The sequence below is a fragment of the Narcine bancroftii genome, chromosome 9 (assembly GCF_036971445.1).
Source record: "Narcine bancroftii isolate sNarBan1 chromosome 9, sNarBan1.hap1, whole genome shotgun sequence".
Lineage (NCBI taxonomy): Eukaryota > Metazoa > Chordata > Chondrichthyes > Torpediniformes > Narcinidae > Narcine > Narcine bancroftii.
Window position 1 is genome coordinate 110,441,299 of NC_091477.1, and position 24,011 is coordinate 110,465,309.

Genomic DNA, 24,011 nt, shown 5'->3' on the forward strand with positions numbered 1-24,011 from the left:
GTGGTCAATGGGGCAGGCACCAAGAGATTTCTTTAGGCAGTCCTTGTACCTTTTCTTTGGTGCACCTCTGTCACGGTGGCCAGTGGAGAGCTCGCCATATAACACGATCTTGGGAAGGCGATGGTCCTCCATTCTGGAGACGTGACCCATCCAGCGCAGCTGGATCTTCAGCAGCGTGGACTCGATGCTGTCGACCTCTGCCATCTCGAGTACTTCGACGTTAGGGGTGTAAGCGCTCCAATGGATGTTGAGGATGGAGCGGAGACAACGCTGGTGGAAGCGTTCTAGGAGCCGTAGGTGGTGCCGGTAGATGACCCATGATTCGGAGCCATTTACAGCACAGAAAAAAGGCTAGTTTGGCCCTTCTAGTCCATGCTGAACAATATATCTGCCAGCAGTATGTAAGGCATCGGAAGAGGTGTCTGAGTTAACATCATTTCCATCTGTGGGAAAGTATCGAGCTTACACTTTCCACCTCCCTTTGAAAAACAATCATGGATTTTTTTTAAATTGCATGTAGATAACTGGGATCCTTGAGAGTACATAAAAATTCAAAACATTGTAGTGTCATGGTGGTTTTAGATGTGGGATACCTATCTTTGAGCAATTATTATAAACAGCCCAAATGTACTAAATGATCACAAGATAAGACAGTAGCGATAAGAATCGAGATTTTTCTCCTCGGTGTCAGAATGCAAGAGCAGGCATGTGATGTTACTGTAAAGTCAGACAAAATAATTTTCTGTTCATAATATTCTGTTGTGTAGAATGTGGTAGGATTTGAAAGATGGCGAGTCTGACTGCTCATTGAAGTAATGAGAGATGATTATATTGTCAAATGTGCCATTTATTTATGTTAAACCAAGATCTGAGTTACTTTCTCAGGTTTAAATTTTTTAAAAATATAAATTTAGAACCACACAAATAAAGCACATAATGAAAAATAATTCAAAGCAATACAAATACATAAGAAAATCTCCCTATATACCACCCCTCCCCGCTCTATCACCCTACAAAGGAAAAAAGAAAGAAAAGAGAACAAGAAGGGGACAAGAGACTCTCAACAGGGGTGCTTATTTCTTTAAAGTTTCTTATAGTATACTAAGACCTAAAGGAGAAAGGGAATGTCAGAGCTTCATTTAAATATTAACACCCATATTTTAAATATGGTTCCACACCTTCCAAAATATATAATATTTGTCTCTTAAATTATGTAATTTTCTTAAGTAGTATAGAACTCTGAACTTCAGCATGCCATCTTTCTGTGTTGGACTTCAAAGGTATGGCAATACATTTTCTTGCTATTGCTAAAGCAATTTGGATGAACTTCTTTTGATACATATTCAATTACAACTTGGGTTCAATATTCTTAATATCACTCAATAAAAAAAAATTGGATCATGTGGGAATTTAATCGCCGTTATTTGTTCCAAATGACTTTCTCAGGTTGATGCAAAAGAGATTACAACATTATTCAAAGAAATATGGAGGAGTTATGAAGTGTTGGAGAATACCAATCTCTCAATCAACACCTCCAAACAAAAACTAACTGATGTATGCAGATCGGTTTCAACAGTGATTACCAGTCAAAACCCTTTTCTCTTCAGCAATGGAAGCTTTTTATTTCTGAGAGTTTAAAAATCTGAACATATGGAGACTTATTTGCTGAAAAATCTATAGCCTTTTGTCCTATCCATTAGTATAACTTAGTTTGAGCTCTGCAAATTTATCTACCTCCATCAAAAATCTTTCTTAAAGTTTTCTCCTCTCTGATCTTGCAATCTTACAAACATCAGATGTAAGTAACAGTAAATGATTTGCAGATTACACATGATTAATTTGAGAAGTAGATGAGACTCAAGTGGCTGAAAGGCTTTTTGCTATTCCTGTATTGGTATCATCTTTAAAGGATGTTCAATCATGAAAAATGAGGAAGTTTTATTTTCTCTGCTTCTGGGATTTTCATAAAAGTGAGGAGATATTAGCTGGTTGACACCCAGACCCATACACTTCATAACAAACCAAATAAAACAATAAAGCTAACACCATCAAAAAAGCTGAGAACACCCACCCAAACATGTGGTCTTTTTTGCATAATGCCTTGCAGAGATTAAAACAAAGAAGCAGGCAATTCAATTTATCAACTCCTCTAGTTTTCCTGCCAGTTCAGTCACTGGCCAATTGTTCATTTGGTTCAAGGTCACTCCCCACATGTCTGCTGCTTTTCACTGAAAGCAACATCTCAGCTCCCACGTCCAAAACCCAGGAGACAAACATTGTCCCTTCCCTCCAACAAAGCTTCCCCACAAAGAATACTTGCTTGTCACTTCGAAGGCAATAGCAAGCCATAGCTTCAGAATAGATGCAATGAACCATGGAGGGCCAGGAGAGAACAACTCTTTGAGAAAAGAATTGACCAATGATCAAGACAGCTTTCTTCCTTTTTCTCACACCATGGTGAAAACCTTGAGTGTGTTGAAGTCAATATGTAACATTTCATGCTATCAGCTACCACATTTGTTGGAGTTTTACAACCATATAGCACATGAGAAGATGGAAAATTTGTAGATACATATAGAGAGGTCTTGGAAACATAGGAAGCAAGCCAGATAATTGTTCTTAAAATTTTTTTCAATTGATCAGAATCAATAGGAATATGCATTTTTGGCAACATCTGTTCAATTGACAAGATCATAACCAAATATGATGGGGTGAGCAACAGCAATTGATAACAATTTCAGTTTTCGGTGATATTCTATAATTTGATAAAAGCTAATAATCCAGAAGACCTAATGCAAAGAAAGAGGCAGCTTCCTCACCAAGTACTTTACAACAAGAATTATAGATGCTCTCAGAGACTCTTTTTCTGGTCATCTTGCAGCCTTGCGAACAAAAGTATGAACTTTAACATTGAGTGACATCAGTCCATCTCCCCGTGATCTGCTGTGTATTGGCAGCCAAAAATTTCGAGACCAAACTTCATCAATTTTTCACCCTGCTTAGGAGACAATTGAAACCTTGTGATAGGGAGATTGTTTTGAGCCAAAACAAAATAACACAAAACAAAGCGAAGGAAGTTTTATAGCTTTCAATTTTAGCCTGTGTCAAGAACTCAGAATGATCGTTATAGGATATAGGCATGGGAATGTGTGAATTGAAAACAGGGAGAATGAGTTAGTCTATGTTGTAATGATCAAAGCAGAATCACAGGCAATAGATACCTTCAGTGAAACTACAGAGCATCAAGCTAGCTTGAATGATTGAGAAGATAAATTAACTATGGAACAATACAAAAGCACCAGAGGGCAATATGACGCTAATTATTATAATTATGATTACAGCTGTCATTTTTGTATCCCAGCATGAGAATCAGTTTCCACATGAAGGTTCAGGAATCTTGTCAGGGCAAGTTGATGCCTGCATTCCCTCTCAGTGTCAGCTCATTTTGCTTCCATTACACTAAATGGCTGATGCTTCATCAGTGCTGAGGATGTTCTGCAATGATCCCTCAATTCACATGCCTTTGCCACCTCCCGTTTTGATCTGTTCATCCATTTAAAGAAGACAGTGGTATAGTGGATTCAGCCCTGCTCTCTGTGTGGAGTTTACATGTTCTCCCTGTAACTATGACGATCAGCTGTTTTGCTTTCATCCCATATCTCAGGGACCTGAGGTCAGACAGGCCTCACCACCATAAATTGCCCTTAGTATGTGGACAAGGGGTAGAATTGATGGGAAAGTGGGGTTGGGGTGGGAATGTGAGCAAAATAGGTTACAATGAAAATTGGTGATGGAATAGGATTGGACAGAACTAGCTTCCTTCTTTGTTATAAGCAAATAGGGAAAACTCCTGTTCAATTTATTCCTGGGAGAAATCCACCATTGAAAGTTCTTTGATCCAAAACAGTAACTCTGTTTTTCTTTCCACACATGCGATCAGTCCCAATGAGTGTTTCTAGAATATTCTGTTTTTATTTCAGATTTACAACAGCTGCAGTTTTTTTTAAAATCATCTTTCTTAATCAGGATAGGTTTAACTTTCCATTTGATGCATTCTTCACAGGGTAACGTGAGGTATCTAGCCAATTATCTTTTTCAAATTCACTGTACTGGATTAGGCAATATTCATTCATACATAGGCTGTGGCTAGCACAGATCAGTTGCCTTTATATTAACATGGCTTCCATGCTTGGTAAGATTGTTGGTTATTGGTGATGATCTCATCAGACCAATTATTTCCCTTTATGCTGTTCAAATAGTAGGTAGGTAAAATTTTCATTTGATAATGAACAAGACTTTATTTGTCACATTAAACCTGGTACAGTGAGGTGGGTTCTTCTGCGAGCAGTCCAACAGTTTTATCTCTAATATTCATACAGTCATGAAGAGCAAGGGGACAATTTCTTTCCCACAGCCATCAGACTCCTGAATGAACCCCACAACAGTGCTCTCATGCTGCCCTTGCTTTAAACTGATTTTTTTGTTGCAACTCTGTGCACTGTAAATAAGATCATATCTTTCTTCTTTATCTGGCTTTAGAATATTAGAGTTGACCTCTCAGAATGCTCATGGAAGAAATCTTCTCACTGTACTTGGTATAATCTGACAAATAAACAAACAAATAATATTCAGTCTTATGAGCTTTGAGCAGAGGAAGATTGGGTTAGAAAGCTCTTTTAAAAAATGAAAATTGCAATTTTTTGGCACAAGTAGCATAAAATGATTTGCAGCATTTATTCAATTGAGAGCTGAATGTGTTTCAAGTGGAGATGAGATTTGTCTAATACCACAGAGTGAGTGAGCATCAGGTATAGTATTGGACATTTTAGCCAGTTGCCAATGAAGTTTTTTTTTCATTCCAAGTTTGCCTGATCTCTAAGTGGCCAGATCATGTCTGATCTTATTGAATGGGGGATCAGGTTTGATCAGCCAGATGACATACTCCTCCTCCTATTTCTTATCTTCTATTGGCTTCTGTACTTCCCACATGATCATGATCGAACATAAACATTTCTGTAATGGGGATTCACACCACTTGGCTTTGTGTACTCAAGCATCAAATCGGGACTGGGAGGTCACGTGATGCAGGAAGAGTAAGCAGAGGGAAGACCCTGGAGCTTCCAGATCGACAAGAAGATAAACTATAACAAAAGATTTTAAAGATAGTCAAAATGCTCACAAGTGGTGTGGGAAAGTACTAGAATCAGCAACAATGACAAAGAAAACTAAATCAACAAGTAAGGAGTCGATGTCGAGATCCCCAGAGCAAGTCGAAGTGCCTCGTGGTGATGAAAATGGCGGGGCCGTCCCGAAACCCACCAGTGAAGTCGCCACCCAGCTGGAGCAACCCGCCTGACAGGAGAGCTGCAACCAAGGAGACAGCGCTGCCTCTTGGGAACCCCTACCCCCTCTCCCGCAGCGGGACTGCCTAGTTGGGAGAGTTCGCACCGCAAGCGGCTCTCAGACCGAGGACAGCGAGTGCGGTGGCCACGAGATGGAGGAGCAGGATTGCCGGGTTAGGAGAGTTCGTGCTGTGCACGACTCTCAAGCTACGGACGTTGATTGCGGTAGTCGTGAAGCAAAGAGCTCAAGACATTCGGCTGAAGAGCCAATTTGGGGCATGGTGAGCTCAGCGGACAACAGCATCAGGTCGGATGGCGTGGAGTGCTCTTGTGACGAGGTCGAGGAGGGCGAGGACTGTGACAGTGATGGGACAGCAGCGACGGTCATCGAGGGAAACTCAGTGAGGCCAGGAGGCCTGAAAGAGACTCACCTGGGGCTCAGAGCAGGCTGGGGGTGGGGGACTCGGGGTCCTCTCTGCAGGATGTGTTGGAGGCATTGGGCCTCATGGAAGACAAACTATTTAAAGCAGTGGACAACAGAGCCTAGACTATGGGAGAAAAGTTAGATAAAATGCAAGATGCCCTCTCTGGTCTAATGGGGAGAATGAAAGAGACTGAGGACAGAATGGGGGTAATGAAGACAAGATAAATAAAATAGAGAAGAAAATGGATGTCCTGATGAGGGAGCACATTTGGTCCAAGCTAGACACCCTGGTGAACTTCAGTCATAGAAACAAAATAAAGATAGTGGGATTAAAGGAGGGCATTGAGGGGAGAAACCCAGTAAATATTTTTCCAGAGCTGGATCCCTGAAATACTGGGCAGGGATGTGCTGGGTGAAAAAATAGGAATAGAGAGGGCTCACCGATACCCCCTTCCAAAACCAAACCCTGGGCAGAGACCCTGCTCTATCTTGGTAAAGTTACTGCATTACCAAAATAGAGAGAGCATTTTAAGAGCGACAGCAAGCAGCACGAAAAGGAGGGGGAGCCTGATGGAGATTGAGGGGGGTAAAGTACTCAGCCATCTTGAAATTAGTAATGCCAGATTTTTATGTTAGCTAGGAAAGGCTCAACAATTCACCAAGAAGTTACTGGTCCTTGTTGGGGGGAGGGGTGCGGGGGGAAGGGGGGGGGGTAAAGAAAAGCAATAGTAAAAATAGGGAATAAATTATGGTAAGAATCTGTAGTAAATAATAATGGTATTTTGGCACAACTATGTGTTATTATCAGGTTTATGAAAAGGGAGGAAAAAAAGTTAATTTACAAAATGACAAGAGGAAAAAATGAGATCTGGGATGTTCAGGGGGGAGAGGAGGAGTATGAGTGTGGGGTGCAAGACCTATTATATTGAGAGGGATGGTGGAAAATTAAGGGTAATAGCCGCCAAAGGCAGGCGAGGAATGGAATATGGGTTGGGGCGGGGGAGCTGCTCGGGGTTAATTGGTTGTTCTATTATAGTTTTCCTTGATGTTATGTCATTTTGTCTCTTTAGTTGCACTTTTGAGTCCTTGTTTTTTTCATCCAGGGTTTGTTGCAGTTCTGGCAACTGGAGACAGTTGCCGGGGATGATCGGTGGGTTGGGATGGGAATTTGGGGTGACAAAGGAGCGGAAGGACTAATGTACTGATAACCCTAGGGGTGATGGCTAAGAGCATAAAGTGTGTTAGCTTTAATGTTAATGGTCTAAATGGCATTGTTAAGAGAAAAAGAGTCTTGGTACACATTAAGAAAATTGGTGCAGACCTGGCCTTCCTCCAGGAAATCCATTAACTGAACAAGAGCATCAGAAGTTAAAAAGAGGGTGGGTGGCCCAGGTAATAGCCTCCTTGTTCAGTTCAAAGGCAAGAGGGGTTGCAGTCTTGATAGGGAAGAGTGTTCAGGGTGTGACTATAGATAAAGGAGGTAGAATTGTATTGGTACACTGTCAGATATACTTGGAATCCTGGATCCTTATTAAATGTATACACTCCCAACTTTGATGATGAAAAATTTATACAGAATATTTTCCTGAGATTGGCATAGGGAAGGGAGAACATTTTAGTTAGGGGAGACTTTAATTTTTGTCTGGATCCCGTCTTGGATAAGTCAACAAAGAAAATAACAAAACAAAGGTGGCAAGATCAACCACTGAGGGTATGAAGAAGCTGAATTTTATTGATATATGGAGGTGGAAGCATCCAAGGGAGAGGGATTATTCCTCCTGATAAGAATTTCCAACTCACTACAAGCCAGTAAAAGCATTGTTGAACCTAACTTTTCCCAGAGATATCCTCTCAATTGAAGATAGCAAAAAAGTGTATTTGGGATTCTTCCATATTTATTCCTTAATTGTTGAAAAGACATCAATTGACCTTGTTCACCTTTTGTTCCAATTTATTTATCTTATTCCAAATAGTAATCAAATGTTTTAACAATGGTGCTTATTTCACACCGGTTATTAACTTTGAATCCCATTTGTATACAAATTCCTCTGCTATTTTCTCTCCTATTTTATCCAACACGAGTTTTCCTGATCCCTCAAAAAAAAGAAGTAAGAAATCTCATTTGAGCCACTTGATAATAGTTCTTAAAGTTAGGAAGCTGTAAACCTCCCGATTCATATTTCCACATTCATCTTTGTAGAGAAACTCTTGACATTTTACCTTTCCAAAGAAGTTTCCTTATATGTTTATTGAATTCTTGAAAAAAAAACTTTTGTGGTAATAGCATTGGTAAGGTTTGAAAAAGATATTGTATTTGTGGAAAAATATTCATCTTAATACAATTAACCCTTCCTACTAATGTCATTGGCAGGTTCGTTCATTTTTTAAAATCCTCCAATTTTTAAAGTAATTTAGTTTATAAAAATTGTTTAAATTATAATCTAACAGATCTCTAAATATTTAATCGCCTCTTTTGGCCATTTAAATTGAGTATTTCTTCGACAAAATCTATAATCTCCTTGTGTAAGGGGCATCATTTTGCTTTTATCCCAATTTATTTTATAACCTGAAATCTTACCATATTTTTCTGATTTAGATGTAATTTCCCTAAAGAAGTCTCTGGTTCTGTCAGATATATTATACCTTCATCTGCAAATAAACTAATTTTATATTCTTCCTGACTGACCTTAAACCCCTTAATTTCTAAATCACTCCTAATTACCTCCATTAGTGCTCTATTCCTAAATTGAACAGAGCTGGGTATAAGGGGCAGCTTTGTCTACTAAATCTCACCAACTGAAATGGAACGGACATTTGCCATTAGTTACCACTTTCACTTTAGGGTTGTTATATAGTATCTTAATCCGTTAATAAAAGTTTGACAAAACTCAAATTTATCTAACACTTTGAACAAGAAGTCCCACTCCAATCTATCAAATGCTGTTTTTGCTTCTAGGGCCACTGCTACACTCAAATCTTTCATTTTCATGCTAAATGTGTAATACTGATTATCCTAGCCACATTGTCTGCCGATTGTCTCTTTTTCACAAAACCTGTCTGATCCAAGTTTATTAATTTGGGCAATTGGATCAAGTTTCAAGTCCTCTCCTTCTTCAAATTTTCCCTCTCAAAAAAAGGCACCAGTGATCTGTTATTACAAGGTTTTACCTCACATTATCTCTCTTGTGTCCTGGAACTCTTAACCCAAGTTCAAATACTGTCTCTTCCATCTGATATTCTCCATCATTGTATCAAAACAGTTCACTAAAATCACTAAGGACATTCTGTGTAATTAAGGAAAAGGCTATTTGTACCTTCCTTCTTGACCTGTCTCAGGGCACTTTCAGGTGGCCAATTGCCCCGCTTGTAAAGCCGCATATTTTGGCAATATGCGGCTGTTGGGAGGCCACGTGAATGTGCAGGAGGCGCCTGCAAGGTGAACTTTATAACACTCCTCCGAGAGGGATAATCACCGCAGCACAGTGGCCTCCCCAGCCATCTGAATGCAGCCACCTAAAAGCTGGCGAGCACCTGACAGCTCCTCTCCCAGCTTCCCCTTCCACCGGTGCAGGACGTCGGGGCAGGGGCAGCTGGTTGGGCTGTCAGTGTGGGGACTGCAGGGCTAGAGTGGCCGGCGGGGGAGAAGGGGGCTGGAGTGGCCGGCGGGGGAAGAGTGATCAGTGTGAGGATATTCCACAGGGGATGTCCCCGCACTCATAGCCCACGCTGGCTGTCCCAGCTGACAGCCAGCCATCCTAACTTGACAGCCCAAAGGACAGGAGCCAGAGTGCACTCAGATGCTCATCACGGTGCAGCTGTCCCATCAGATGGCCAGCGCTGCGCTTTTAGCGCTGTCACCTGAACGGCAAATCAAAGGGCCGCTTTCTTCTTCAGGCGCATTCTTAGCGGAGAATATACCTGAAGAAGCCTTCAGACTTTAGCCACTTTCAGGTGGCCACAATACCCGACTGTAAAGCAGCCTATTATACTCCTATGTGGCTGTCGGGTGGCCACCTGAAAGTGGAGAACCTGGCCAGGAGGTTTACCTACCTAACCCTTCTCCGGTAGGTATAATATCCTGTTCCAAGAATCTCCCATTGCACCTGAAAGCAGCTCAGGCAAAGCTGCTAGCAGCTTTCAGGTGCCTAGCAGCAGGCAGGCTGTTGACAGTCAGCTGTAGACCCGCTGACAGCCACCCTCCCCGGTGCGGACACTTACCCTCCCTGCTGGCTGAAAGTCCCCGGTGTGGGACTACGAGGCTGGAGCGGTGAACAGAGCACTATGGGGCTTACGCACTCACACAAAATCACACTAAATTTAAAAGGTGGGAGCTTTCGATAAGTCATGATTCTCAGGGCCGGCCGCCCCAGCCCCGTACTCCCCTGATGGCCACCCCAGCCCTGCAGTCCCATGCTGAGGGGCTTTAGGCAGCGAGGAGGGGGCTGTCAGGCAGTGGGGAGGGGGCTGTCAGGCAGCGGGGAGGGGGCTGTCAGGCAGCGGGGAGGGGGCTGTCAGGCAGCGGGGAGGGGGCTGTCAGGCAGCAGAGAGGGGGCTGTCAGACTGCTGCCTCTGCCCGGAATCAGGAGCCGGCGTTTGCTCTGTGACCCCTCTCCCTGCTTCAGATGGTAGAACACCTCCTTCAGCGCTGCCACCTGAACATCCCCTCACAGACACTTGCAGCCTGTTCCGGAGCCGCATTCTCCAGGCGATTCCACCTGAAAGCAGCTTGACCCAATTGACTGAATTAGTCAAGGATCCACATCAGCAGCACACACTGTGTTCTTGCTAATACCATCAGGAAGGAGGTCTAGGTGCCGCAAGACTCACACTACCAGGTTCAGGAACAGCTGCTACCACTCCACCATTAGACTCAACAAATTCAATCAGTGACAATTAAGTCTCTTAATTTTTCACTTCATTGATTTTTTTTCTCTCTGTATTGCAGTCACAGTTTTTACATTTCTTTATTTGTTTACATGTTTACGTTGAGTACTTTTTTTTGCACTGCCAATAAATGGTAATTCTGCCTTACTTGCAGGAAAAAGAATCTCAGAGTCGTATGTGATGTCATGTATTGGAGTCTGACAATAAATCTGAAACTTCTTCCATTTTCATTTTACTGCTATCTAACTGGATGGGAGCATATTCGGCTGGTTCCATTCTAAACCATCCAATCGTTGCCAAAATATTACTTGCACTGCCTTCTTTTGTTACATCTGATTATCCTTGGCCTCACCTTTTTCTCATCTACATGTAATCCCTTAACAATATCATCATTGAAGACTAAGCTTCTGAAGCTTCCCAGTCCTGTCTGTCTTCATTGCTTCTAAATGGTCGAATTATGTAACCAATAGTGTTGAGCAAAATTTTCCACAAACTAAATAAGGGCAAGATTTAAGCCACACACACATACGTCCCTAACCTTTAAGTCGAATCCTGTTGTGACAGTCTCATCCTTCTCAAATCCCTCCTTGGACCTATTGTCTTCCATCTTATATATTACTGTTCATTATTCCTATAATCTCATTTTAGATTTTTAAAGATCCTTTGAAACTAATAGGCATGTTGTTGATCAGAACTGGATGATACTAATCCACCAATGAAACAAGCATCAATACATTAATCCTGTCATTTTTGGATTATTTCTCCATGGAAAATAGTTTGTTACGATTCAAAAATAGAAAATATGTTCCTCCATCCTTAAAATTTGATGATACTCTTTCTGTCCCAATTTTCATTCTCTTTGAAATGAGTTACTTTGATGTTTGTTGTCTGTGCCTCATTAAAAAAATTCCTCCAAACACTCTGGTCCTCTTCTCTTTCTGACTCTCCTTGAAACCCTCATCTCTAACCAATCATTCAGTTATTTTCAGCAATACCTCCTTTTATAGTTCATTGTTAAAAAAATTATACATTAACTCTTCTGCGAAGGACCTTTTGGATGATTTAAATCCATTAAAAGTAAGATGTAGATATGGCATTTCTTGGAATTCATAAATTAGCACACATTTAGATATGTTATCTTTAATTATTTTTTGACAGGTCTGAAGTAAGACATTTTAAGCAGCATATTCTTCAGAGATGCTTAATATTAAAACAGATTTTTAATTTCACCACTGAAGGATCTTATTCCCAACAAAATTGTTGTAAAGGTTGTTGAGAAGTAACAAAACAAGGCAAGTTTAGAGTTTGACTAGATACACTCTTAAATCCATCCCCGATCATTCCATATAGTTGGTTTAAATGCTTGCGATTGTTTGGAAACGGTCTGTTTAATCAGGATTCATCATCATATCGAAGACAGAAGCCTCAAGAATCGGGGGGGGGGGAGGTGAGTAAATTTAAGACACAGGAGAGGATGGCCTGCTTCTCTCAGGGCATAATGAATCTGAAGATTCCTCTATCTAATGAAGCAGTAGCTGACTCATCATTAAATATATTTAAGACATGAATACATTTTTGAATGATGGGGGAATTAGGAGATAGGGGGTGTGGACAGATAAGTGAGACTGAGTCCCCGGCCAGATCGGCCATGATCGACTTGAATGGAGGAGCAGAATCAACAACCAGATGGCCTACTCCTGCTCCTTTTCCTTTTGTTGTTACATTTAACCTATATTGAATATTAACAAGACATTTATCGTTTTCAGTTATTGGACAGCAAAATTCTTATTGAAGAGTAAGTATGCAGTAAAACACTGTGGGTATACTGTAAATCTGAAGTAAAAATGTTGGAAACACCCAGCAGAATACGGAACATTTCAGAAGGAGGAATGTGGTTAACATTTCCTGCCAATAACATTTCTTTATATTTGGCAACATTATTTGAAGGAAATGTGAGAGAACCTTAATGAAGCTATGGCACTAACAACTGGTTTTAAAAGTTTTGATTAGAAGAGGAAGAATAAATAATTGGATTGCATTCTGATTTCTGAATGAAAAAGATTCTGCATAAGGTATAGTTGGATGAATCTTCATTATAGCTCACTAAATTGGGTGATGTCCATTTTGTTTGAAACTGAGAGGCAAAAAGGGACACATCAAGATTAGGATAAGAATATTTGAGAACAAGACAAAAACTGAGGCACATTACGAAAATAACAATGTAACACCAAAAACTCTAATAGCCTGAATACACCTGACCTCGGAAGCTAAGCAGGTTCAGGACTGGTCAGTCCTTGGAGGGGAGACTGCCTAGGAACACCAGGTACTTTGGGTTTCTGTGAGGGGTACTGGACAAAGTGGCGACTCTTTGTCTGCCTTACAGTAGTCAAAAGTTAAAGAATTTCATGTATGTTACATTCTAACAATTATGAACCCTTTACCTTTTTTTACCTTTGCAACTTGTACTGATAAGGTATGTTGAATATAAATTTAAAGGAGTTTCATGATTGGGTAACCAATGGTTTAGTTGGGCACCAATCACACCGAGAGAAGATAATCAGGGGCAATAAAGAGTGAAACCAATGACTTTCTGGAGATGTTGAAAAATATTGCAATGCTGGCTTGAATACAATCACTTGCTGGCTAAGCAAACATGACTGACAATTTAAACAGAGCCAAGTCCCACAAACAGCAATAGAATAATGCTCAATTATTCTGCTGTTAAAGGTTGCTATATTGGCCAGGGCACCAGGAGAACTGTTATTTTTCAATATTCTCATATTGCAAATTTTCCTGAAGGGGTAAACATGTCATACAACCTTATTCAAAAGCCGTCATTTCAGGCAATTCCATTGGCACTGTAATATCAGCCAATATTGCAGAAGCTTAATGTAACACCACCCAATGTTCCATTGAACCATAACTTGTCTATTTTCCTACAGGTGCACCAAGTTAAATGTCTCTCCTACTTGTGTAAGTTTCTGGAATGCGATTTGAACCTAAAATTTTCTAACGCAAAAGTAAGGATATTATTGATGGACCTGATTGACAATTGACAACACTTCATTTATGATACAAAGAGTATAATAGTAAAATTCCACTTGATCACATCTTACCATTGACTATATTTTAAGTCAAGTCAGAAGTTGGCTCTTAAAGAATAGAGGTGTGATTAGGAGAAAGCTTGGTAATGCTATAAAATATTAAATAAAGGCTAATAATAATTCAGCAGAATGGCATCATTCGAAAATATTGTAATATCTCTTCAGTTGAACTCTTGGTTCTCTTTCCCTGATATCATTAACATTCAATTATATAAAAATATCTTAATTTATTTTGGAAATCACAAATATGTAATATAAGAAATGTTTATCCTGACTGAAATAAAAAAATCAATATTAAAAATATATTGCAAGTCCTCGTCGACCGTTCTGCAGTTGAATTTGTACCATCGCCACCTCTATGAATTATTAAAGCAACCTGCTAATCCAAGCTCTTACTCAATAAATTCTTTGGCTTGGCTTCGCGGACGAAGATTTATGGAGGGGGTAAAAAGTCCACGTCAGCTGCAGGCTCGTTTGTGGCTGACAAGTCCGATGCGCGACAGGCAGACACGATTGCAGCGGTTGCAAGGGAAAATTGGTTGGTTGGGATTGGGTGTTGGGTTTTTCCTCCTTTGCCTTTTGTCAGTGAGGTGGGCTCTGCGGTCTTCTTCAAAGGAGGTTGCTGCCCGCCAAACTGTGAGGCGCCAAGATGCACGGTTTGAGGCGTTATCAGCCCACTGGCGGTGGTCAATGTGGCAGGCACCAAGAGATTTCTTTAGGCAGTCCTTGTACCTTTTCTTTGGTGCACCTCTGTCACGGTGGCCAGTGGAGAGCTCGCCATATAACACGACCTTGGGAAGGCGATGGTCCTCCATTCTGGAGACGTGACCCATCCAGCGCAGATGGATCTTCAGCAGCGTGGACTCGATGCTGTCGACCTCTGCCATCTCGAGTACTTCGACGTTAGGGATGTAAGCGCTCCAATGGATGTTGAGGATGGAGCGGAGACAACGCTGGTGGAAGCGTTCTAGGAGCCGTAGGTGGTGCCGGTAGAGGACCCATGATTCGGAGCCGAACAGGAGTGTGGGTATGACAACGGCTCTGTATACGCTTATCTTTGTGAGGTTTTTCAGTTGGTTGTTTTCTCATTGCTCCAAGAAAAGTGCAGAGAACAAAACAAAGGACTCTACATCACCTTTGTTGACCTCACCAAAGCCTTCGACACCGTGAGCAGGAAAGGGCTTTGGCAAATACTAGAGCGCATCGGATGTCCCCCAAAGTTCCTCAACATGATTATCCAACTGCACGAAAACCAACAAGGTCGGGTCAGATACAGCAATGAGCTCTCTGAACCCTTCTCCATTAACAATGGCGTGAAGCAAGGCTGTGTTCTCGCACCAACCCTCTTTTCAATCTTCTTCAGCATGATGCTGAACCAAGCCATGAAAGAACCCAACAATGAAGACGCTGTTTACATCCGGTACCGCACGGATGGCAGTCTCTTCAATCTGAGGCGCCTGCAAGCTCACACCAAGACACAAGAGAAACTTGTCCGTGAACTACTCTTTGCAGATGATGCCGCTTTAGTTGCCCATTCAGAGCCAGCTCTTCAGCGCTTGACGTCCTGCTTTGCGGAAACTGCCAAAATGTTTGGCCTGGAAGTCAGCCTGAAAAAAACTGAGGTCCTCCATCAGCCAGCTCCCCACCATGACTACCAGCCCCCCCACATCTCCATCGGGCACACAAAACTCAAAACGGTCAACCAGTTTACCTATCTCGGCTGCACCATTTCATCAGATGCAAGGATCGACTCAATAAATAATTTTTTAAAAAATCACACATGTTGATACTTTTAAAACAATACATCTCGAGGCATCTTGAAATCATCATTTATGATTCAGTTCCTCGGTTCTCCAAACCTTCTGGCCTAACGATATTTCTCAGCTTTTCGTATAATTACAAATTTTTGGTGTACTCTGCACTTAAGGCAAACACTTACCACTTTCCATTAGTATTAAGTATTAGAAGTGCTGCATCCCAAAGAGACCTGAAGAATTTCTTTCTTCCAAATTCTGCATCTTTGCAATCTGCTGTCCAGAGTTTAGCCAGAGCTTTTTCTTGGTACCGTTGACCAGAAAAGGTGACTTTTCTGAAAGAATGGGTGCAGACTGGGAGATTGCTTTGTTGAGCACCTCAGCTGTCTGCCATAATAGTGTGGATCTTCCAGTGGCCACCATTTCAATTCCCTATCCCATTCCCTTGCTGACATGACTCTGCTAGACTGAGACCACCTGCAAATTGGAAGAACAACACCTCATCTTCCGCCTGGGGTCCCTCTAACAGGATGGCATTGATATCGACTTCTTTAGTTTCCTTTAAACTCTCCCCACATCCTTCTTCCCCTGTCATCTTTCCCCAGCTCTGTCTCACTCTTTTCTTTTTCCCTCTGTCTCCTTTCAGAGTCAGAATCAATTCTCACCTTTCCTCTTATCATATCCAATTAACACCTTTTAACTATTGGTCTAGACTCCTCCCCCTCCCATTCTTCAGTCTTTATTCAGATGCCCTCCTGTTTTTTGCTTATATCTTGAAGAAGGGCGCAGGCACAAAACGTATCTTTACCTCCTATGGACGTTGTGAGACTGGCTGAGATGCTCCAGCATTTCTGTATGTTTTTACTATAATCACAATATCTGCAGACTAAAGTGTTTCATTCAGATGACTTCCTATAATCAGTTGGGTGAAATCAGGGGAAAATATTAATGCTGATATTTTCACTAGTGTTAAATGGAAAGAAAGTGATAATTATTTCCTGCTTTAAAAGAGCATAGATTTTCTTTATATATTTAACTTTCAACATCTTTGTAATGCAAACATTTTGAGATCAATTTTAATCTTAACTAGTTTACATTAAAATGCCTGGGAGTTTTGCAGAAGAGTCTGTGCAGAGCATCCTGTGGAGTTTAAAGGCCATGGGCAACAAGATCTGAAGTACTGCAAAACATGTTCTATAACTTAGTATGTGAAACCATAACCATAGTGTGCAAAACTAAACTATTCAGTCTGTATCTATGGCAACATTGAATGATAAAATGGGAATGTGAACTTCAGCTAATTATGAGAAAGACAGCAGGAGGGATTTTAGCAGTTCCTGCAGGTGCATCTCTCTATGCTTCAATAGATTATGGCACTCATTAGAACCTTTTCCTCTCTGTGGTGTGATGCACAATGACATACCATGTTTTCTGGCTGACTTTTCCATTGGCATGAACATCTTTTTCTCACAAATACAACTTCAGTTAATATTCTATAGGTCTTGCTACATGCATTTGGTTTCCAAGTTTTTACCGCCTCATAATTTATGTAGTACTCGGGTGTACCCAAGGTCATTTGTGTCATGGGTTGGGCATGGAGGAGGAAGTAACAGAATTTCAGGTAGGTGCATGAACAATTACTAACATCATTTAACTTAGCGCCAACACTTGTTGGCAATGTTTAGAAATGGCCATTTTATCAACTGTGTTGTGATGAAGTTGGAGTCTGTGATTTTGCTAGCATTTCTGCAGATTGGTCAATAAAAAATAATTGGGAATTTTAGAGCCACTGCAACAAAAGCATATCACTGCATTTTTCTATACTTCGGACAGGTACCTGCTGAGATTCTCCAACACATTTGTGTATTGCAAGTACATTTGGGTGCATTACTCTACCACATCCAAAGGAGGAAAACTGTCAAGGTTTGCTCCACAGGTATAATTTCTTGGATTTCTGTTCTTCATCAACCAATGACAGAAACTACCAAAGCAGAATGTGAGAGGTTTGAATCAGGTAAGAGCAATTGACCCAAAGACACATTCATACACTTTAAAGTTGATTGCAGTATTTCACCATATTTCAAATGTTTTTTGAGAAGTTTTTAAAAGTCTTTGTGAAATTGATTTGTGGTGAATGTTCTCTCAATCTCCCACCAAATCTGAAATTAAAATTGTTGAAATTATACTACTTCTTCAGAATTCCAACTTATTTTCAGTGGAAATTTCAGACATTTAAAAATTATCTGCAATGATTTTAAAATGATTTTACCCTTCATAGGACTTTGGATTGGGCTCCATTAACAAGTAGTGTCTCCCTTCAACCTGTCCCATACCATTGCTTTGAAGAGGTTGAGACGAATAGAGTGGGAAACCAAACACAGGGATGCAGCACTAAGCAGGCACTGTACATACTGTTCTATCCTTGCTAGTGCCTACAGCTCTCTGTTAGCAGGTCCAAGAGGATTACTTTACCATAATCACCAGAGAACCTTCAGAAGGCATGGACTCCCTTATAAAGCAATTACTGGTACTTCCAGCTGCCAAGCAGCTGTGGGCACTGAATATAAGGAAGACCTTTAGCTGACTAAGATCCGAGGCCCATGCCAAATGAGTCCTGTGATCGCGATCTTTTTTTGGCAATATATTCAACTCAGCCACTGGCTGACGTATAGGTCTGCTGGACATCTACCAATGCTCTCATTTGGAGATGATTACGCCACTCCTTTGTGCACGCATTCTACCATTGTGGCCCAATGATTCTATCCATATTCTATTAATGATAATAACATCTTACTGACAACAGATTTGACATTTCTCCTTCTTTTCCATGTCTGCTCTTCAATTTTGGACAGCTGGGATATTTTGAGGTGGTTGCTCGATAAATGCAACAAAAATCTTTTCTGGTATGTGGTTCTGGCTTCTTTAATGGAGTCTCTTTCTTCTATTAGAGTGAATCAAACTTCCAGGGCTTCCATATTTCACATCCCAAAAGGGTATTCTCTTTTGATGGATTACATTAAGTGGTCCCTCATGTGAAGGGATAGGAATTTGCCTTTGAGCAAATTGTGCAATACTATATAACTGAATAATTTCAGAAACTGCAGTTCAGCATCATTTCTGGAAATGACATTCGACAGATTAAAATATTGCATGTTTAACACGTGGCTGAAAATGAATTTCACCCCAAAGAGTCTTTAAAATTGTGTGCTTAGTCTCCTGCAGTTTCACTGAACAACATTGCTAGGAACACCAGTGGTTGCAATGATCTTTTCTATGGCCTGCAGTGACTCTTGAATTTTCTCCTCCTCTGCCAGAAATTATCATTAGGTTCTCTATGAAAAAGAGAACAATATTAGGTGCTATATGACCATATAACAAAGGTCTGTTGAGAAAAACATATAAATCAAATTCTTTTGATAAACTTGGTAATGTACTTCTAGTTGTAAGTCTGTTATGGATGAATATCTATTCCATGTCCGACAGAGCAGAAGTAACATCCAGTGTGTATGGACAATTTCAAGCACCAAGGCTCAGTTCTCTTCCAATTCTCATTCCAGAGGCTGTCCCTCAGCATACAAAGATGCACCATTAGGTTCTAACAACACGCATTGCAACCTCAACATTCCTTCTTTCAACCTCTATTTCCTTGTGGTCAAATTGTTGCTCAACATATACTACTGGATGAACCCCAATTCCCTCAAATTAAACATGCAGAGCAATTCCTTTCACCTGTATGGAAGAAATTGATCCAATCTAAGACAATCAGTGACCCTGAATGCAAGCAATCCAAAAATGACTAAAACCCATGGACCAACTCACCTAATAGGTTAAGAAAAAACAGTTTAAAATTAACTCTGCTGCATTTTACTTGTTGAACTGTAACCTCGTCCATCTGCAACCAAAGGAGGGAGATATACCGGGAAACAAGGAAAATTTTCAAGAGTCTCTTAAGTTTACACACCAGTGTACTATGAGAAGCTTTGCCTCATTATAATACCAAAAATGAATGCAGATTATCCAAGTGGGTACAAGATTAAAAGTAGATGTTTCTTGTCTTCACAGTGCCTAGCACTTAATACTCTAGAATTTTACCCTCAGTGTTACCTCCAACTTAACGAACAAAAACTTGAACGGACTATCCATATCTTGATGAAGAGCACAAGCTCAAAATGTTTGTTTATCGTTGCTCTATAAAGTACACTGACCTGCTGAGTTTCTCCAGCATTGTGTTTTTACTTCAACCATGGTATCTGCAGACTTTCGTGTTTTACTTCCAAGGACTATCCATAACAAATTTGGAAGTATCCAAATGTGATAGTACAGATTCTATCACCAATGTGTCTATGGACAGATTGTAGTGAAGGATGACTGTGATTGGCTGAGAGAGTAGCCATGCCTACTGGCAGGTCTTAAAGGGTTGCTCCTAGCCAGACCAGGTCATTCTGGACTGGTCGACCTACTTGTGATATGCTCCAGTCTTTTAGTTAATAAAAGCCTTGGTTTGGACCAACAAGTTTTTGGTTCATTCAACGTGCTCTACACCAACAAAAAATGAAAAACATAATTTGGAGAATACAATAATGGTAAATAAAATCAAAGCAGATAGCACCCTTCCAATTTGTTGGTTTGGATTATGCAGGAGAAGTGCGAGCAATTAATTGTGTGTGTGTGGAGTTGCTGAAAATTTTCTGAGAAAATGCCAGCATGGTCAGTATTTCCAAGCATTTGTTCACAGGCATCAAAGTCCTGAACTTGTTGACAGCTGTTCACCAGCAATTTAACAACTGAATGACTGCAGTCCTCATGAAGTCCAATGGCAGAAGTGAAATCATGTGGAAGTTCCTCACTATTTCACATTGGGGCTTACCCCAAGCTGGATTTTAATTTAGGCATACAGCATGGTAACAGGCCCTTTCAGCCCATGCCTCCCGATTACAGCCAATTGACCTACAATCCTGGTACAATTTGAACGGTGGGAGGAAACCAGAGCAGCCAGAGGAAGCTCGCACAGACATGAGGAGAAAGTACAAACTCCTTTCAGGGAGCACCAGATTCGAACCCTGGGTTACTGGTGCTGTAATAGCATTTGCGATAACTGCGACACTAACTGATTTGGACACACCTTCTCTATTGATTTCAAGAAGTAAGAGTTACCTACAAGGGAATAAGTTATGAATTGTTTCATTTCATTGTTTGAGTTTTTAAGTGCTTTGTTTCCTTGATTATTTTGAAACAATTTCCAGAGTTTTAATAGCTTGTCTCTGTTAATAATTTGTTTCTGAATGGCAGAAATGAATAAAGTTGTTGACAGCTATGACAGCTACCCATGGTCATTTGACTAAAACAAAGGATGTGGCTTCATTGGCTGTCAAAGTTTTTCACCTGTCTGGTAGTTTAGTTTATTTTAGCTCTCCCCCCCTCATGACAAGAATCTTTCCTGCAGAGTATCTGGATATCCTTGTTTAGCAGATTCCAGAACTTAATTTAAGCCTCAATTTAAATTTGGAGATCGAGCCAGTGTGTATGGTTAACAGTGAACTACAACATCTGAACTATGATTTGTAATTCCCATTAGACAATATTCTTCATTGTGTATTGTGTGCTCAGACTCCAAATATCCTTTGTGTTATTAAGCATCTGATTTCATCCATCAAGACATTAAGTTGTCACAGCTATGGAACAATACATTTTCAGATTATGATGTTTAATATTCATTTTTACGTACCTTTCCAGTCATTGCAAGAGTATATATTCCAAGGGTTTCTCTCGCTGTTCCTGTATTACTGCCTCTGGATTTCTTAAGATATCTTGCCTTATTTCTCTCCACAAACTCATCTTGTAGGCTGCCCTCAGCATAACAAAGCAGCGTGGAAAACTTCTGACAACACACACCTCTACCTCAACGTACCTTTTCTCATTGGCCAGAGTTGGAAAGGTTTTGGCAAGGGCAAAAGAGGTTGAGCCTTGCTAACATTAAACATTCTGAAAAATATCCCTAAATTTTCTACTCTGGCCAATGAGAAATCCATGGCAGGAGGGTCATCTCAAATGTAAATTATGGTGATAATAATGTAAAATGTATTATTAAGGGTTTCATCAGATTCTGTATGTGTTTAAATACTTTTGGGTAAATATAGCTTTCCCATTGTTCTTGAGAATTCAACATCCTATTTTGCAGCTAGATGGTCCTGATCACTTACAGCTGCTTTGTACAGTTTTTAATGTTGAAGTAAATGAAATTCTTGATCCATCATTTAACTCTCAATTACTTGATTGGTCCTTTTTTGTCCTTCCCAATTCAATGCCACCATGGTAGCTGGTGTTCCCTTCTCTTGGGGTGGTAATTATTTCTTCAAAGAACAAAATTCCTCAATGAACTGATTATGCACAAGTTGGGATCTGACAGGACAAGTATTAAGGCATGAGCCCTGCAGGGAATGTCCTAGGTTCAAAGTGGCCCTTGAAGACCATGGAAGAACAGATGTGTACTCAAAAATATTGTAAGAGAAAAGGGCCCTTTCTCCCTAGCTTCCTGCAAATTCTATGTGTGGGCTTGTTGACCTGTTAGTCAGATATTAAAGTTTGATCACAATTAAGGACTGCCAGCCCAGTGGAAATCTTTTAATGTGTTCACTCAGTTAGAAGGCATAGATCCTTCACAATCTGTGGGATCAATCATCATCTTGTGATTGCTTTGTCTACTGAGCCATTGACACTGCAGCATAGAAAGTTGGAATTCTGCCCAGTTTATACAGACAACACTTCTCTGGGTAGAGGAAGCTCCTGCCTGGAACAGAGAGGCATTCCATTTTAAGAATCAAATGAAGAGGAGTGACATATTCACACCTCCTACGTCTTTTATCCCATTCTTTATATCACTTCCAAATCACACCCAAATAAAGAGGAATCCAGACTGCTATGTGCAAAAACACATTTGAAGATACAAAATTAGTGTAATCATGCATAGACAATTCTGGATTTAAAATGTTCCCCTTTGATAAGTTATTTTGTATTAAATATTTCAGATTGTGCTCCCATCGGAGATGGGCTTTGCGAGGAGAATTGTCCTGCAAACTCATCAAAGGGATGTTGGGCAGATCAAGCAGTGGCCACGTAATCAAGTAATGGTCACATAATTGCACCTGCAATCAGAGATGAACAAATCAAATCTTCAGAATTGTTTGAAGAGTCTTCGACCCTCGAAGCAGATTGGAGCAGAAGCCAATTAGAATGCAGCTTTGAGTTCATCTATTTTACAAGGTACTTCATCAAGTTCAAATTTATTATCATCTGATAACATATAGTATTACAACAAAACAGTGTTTATCTGGACTACAGTGCACACAAATATACACCAGGGCATTAAGGGTTATGAGGCGCAAGCTAGGCAGAGGGGCTGAGTAGGAAATGGATGATTAAATGGTGGGGCAGACTCAATAGCCTATTTCTGCTCCTAATTCTATGGTCTTGTACTACATATAATAATCACATTCATACATAAAGATACAATATATAGGGATGATTTACTTGGTTGCAAGATACAGTTCATTAATCTCACTTTCGTCATTAGAGGAAAGGGAGACCCAAGTGATCTTCTCGGCCGCTTTGATGATAACATTTCAATCAAGCACGCTTCACTTGATAATTCATAGCAGAATATTGAATAGTGGATGGTGTTTATCTATGGACATCTACCATTGGGACATGGCCTCATGTGGATGTCTTCGATGAAGTGGAGTCAGGTGCCTATGATGTCGCAGGCCAATTTTAACCCTCTGGAGTTTTTACTTGTCCTGAGATTTGGCACCTCCCTACCACACAGTGATGCAACCAGCCAGTATGCCCTTCACATAGAAAACTCCTGTAGAAGTTTTTGAGAGTCTTTGGTGACAATACTGAATCTCCTCAACCACTTCACCAAGTATAGCCGCTGGCGGGCCTTCTTTGTCATTGCTTCAACATGGAGGCTCCAGGACTCCGTGTTGATCTGGAAGTATCAACATCTCCAGATCCTCAGAGATGTTGGGACCCAGGAACTTTAAGTTCTTGACCCTATCCACTACTGAGCTCTCAATGAGGACTTGGTCATGTTCTCCTGACTCCCTTCTGAAGTCCACAATCATCTCCTTGGTTTTGCTAACATTGAGCTCAAGCTTCTTGTTGTGACACCACTCAAAGAGCTGCTCTTTCTCCCTCCTGTTCATTTTCTCATTGCCATTTATGATTAAGCCAACAACGGTAGTGTCAATGGAAAACTTGTAGATAGCATTGGAAATGTGCCTGGCCACATAGTCATGGGTGTATAACGAGTAGAGCAGTGAGCTAAACATGCATCCTTAGGGTGTGCCTGTGTTGATAATCATTGAGGAGAGGTTGCTTCCAATTCGTTTGGCACAGACTTCTGTGGGTTCACAAAAAGCACCACCAGCTCCATTTCATACCATTTAAATTTGTACAGGGGCTTCAGTGTATAACTGAGCAGTAGGACCCTGCAGTGCTGCAC

General features: G+C 40.7%; 1 protein-coding gene across 22 annotated transcripts in view; it reads right to left on the bottom strand.

Moving 5' to 3' along the window:
- irs1 (insulin receptor substrate 1) overlaps positions 1-24,011 on the bottom strand; it is a 111,453-nt gene that overhangs the window by 60,662 nt on the left and 26,780 nt on the right. The window contains exon 4 of one of the 22 annotated variants that reach the window (XR_011344316.1): positions 895-2,995. The exons of the other annotated variants lie outside the window; for them this stretch is intronic. The gene's annotated coding sequence lies outside the window, so the exon portion shown is untranslated. Of the gene's footprint in view, positions 1-894; positions 2,996-24,011 lie in introns of those variants that run through there. 22 annotated transcript variants of the gene reach the window in all.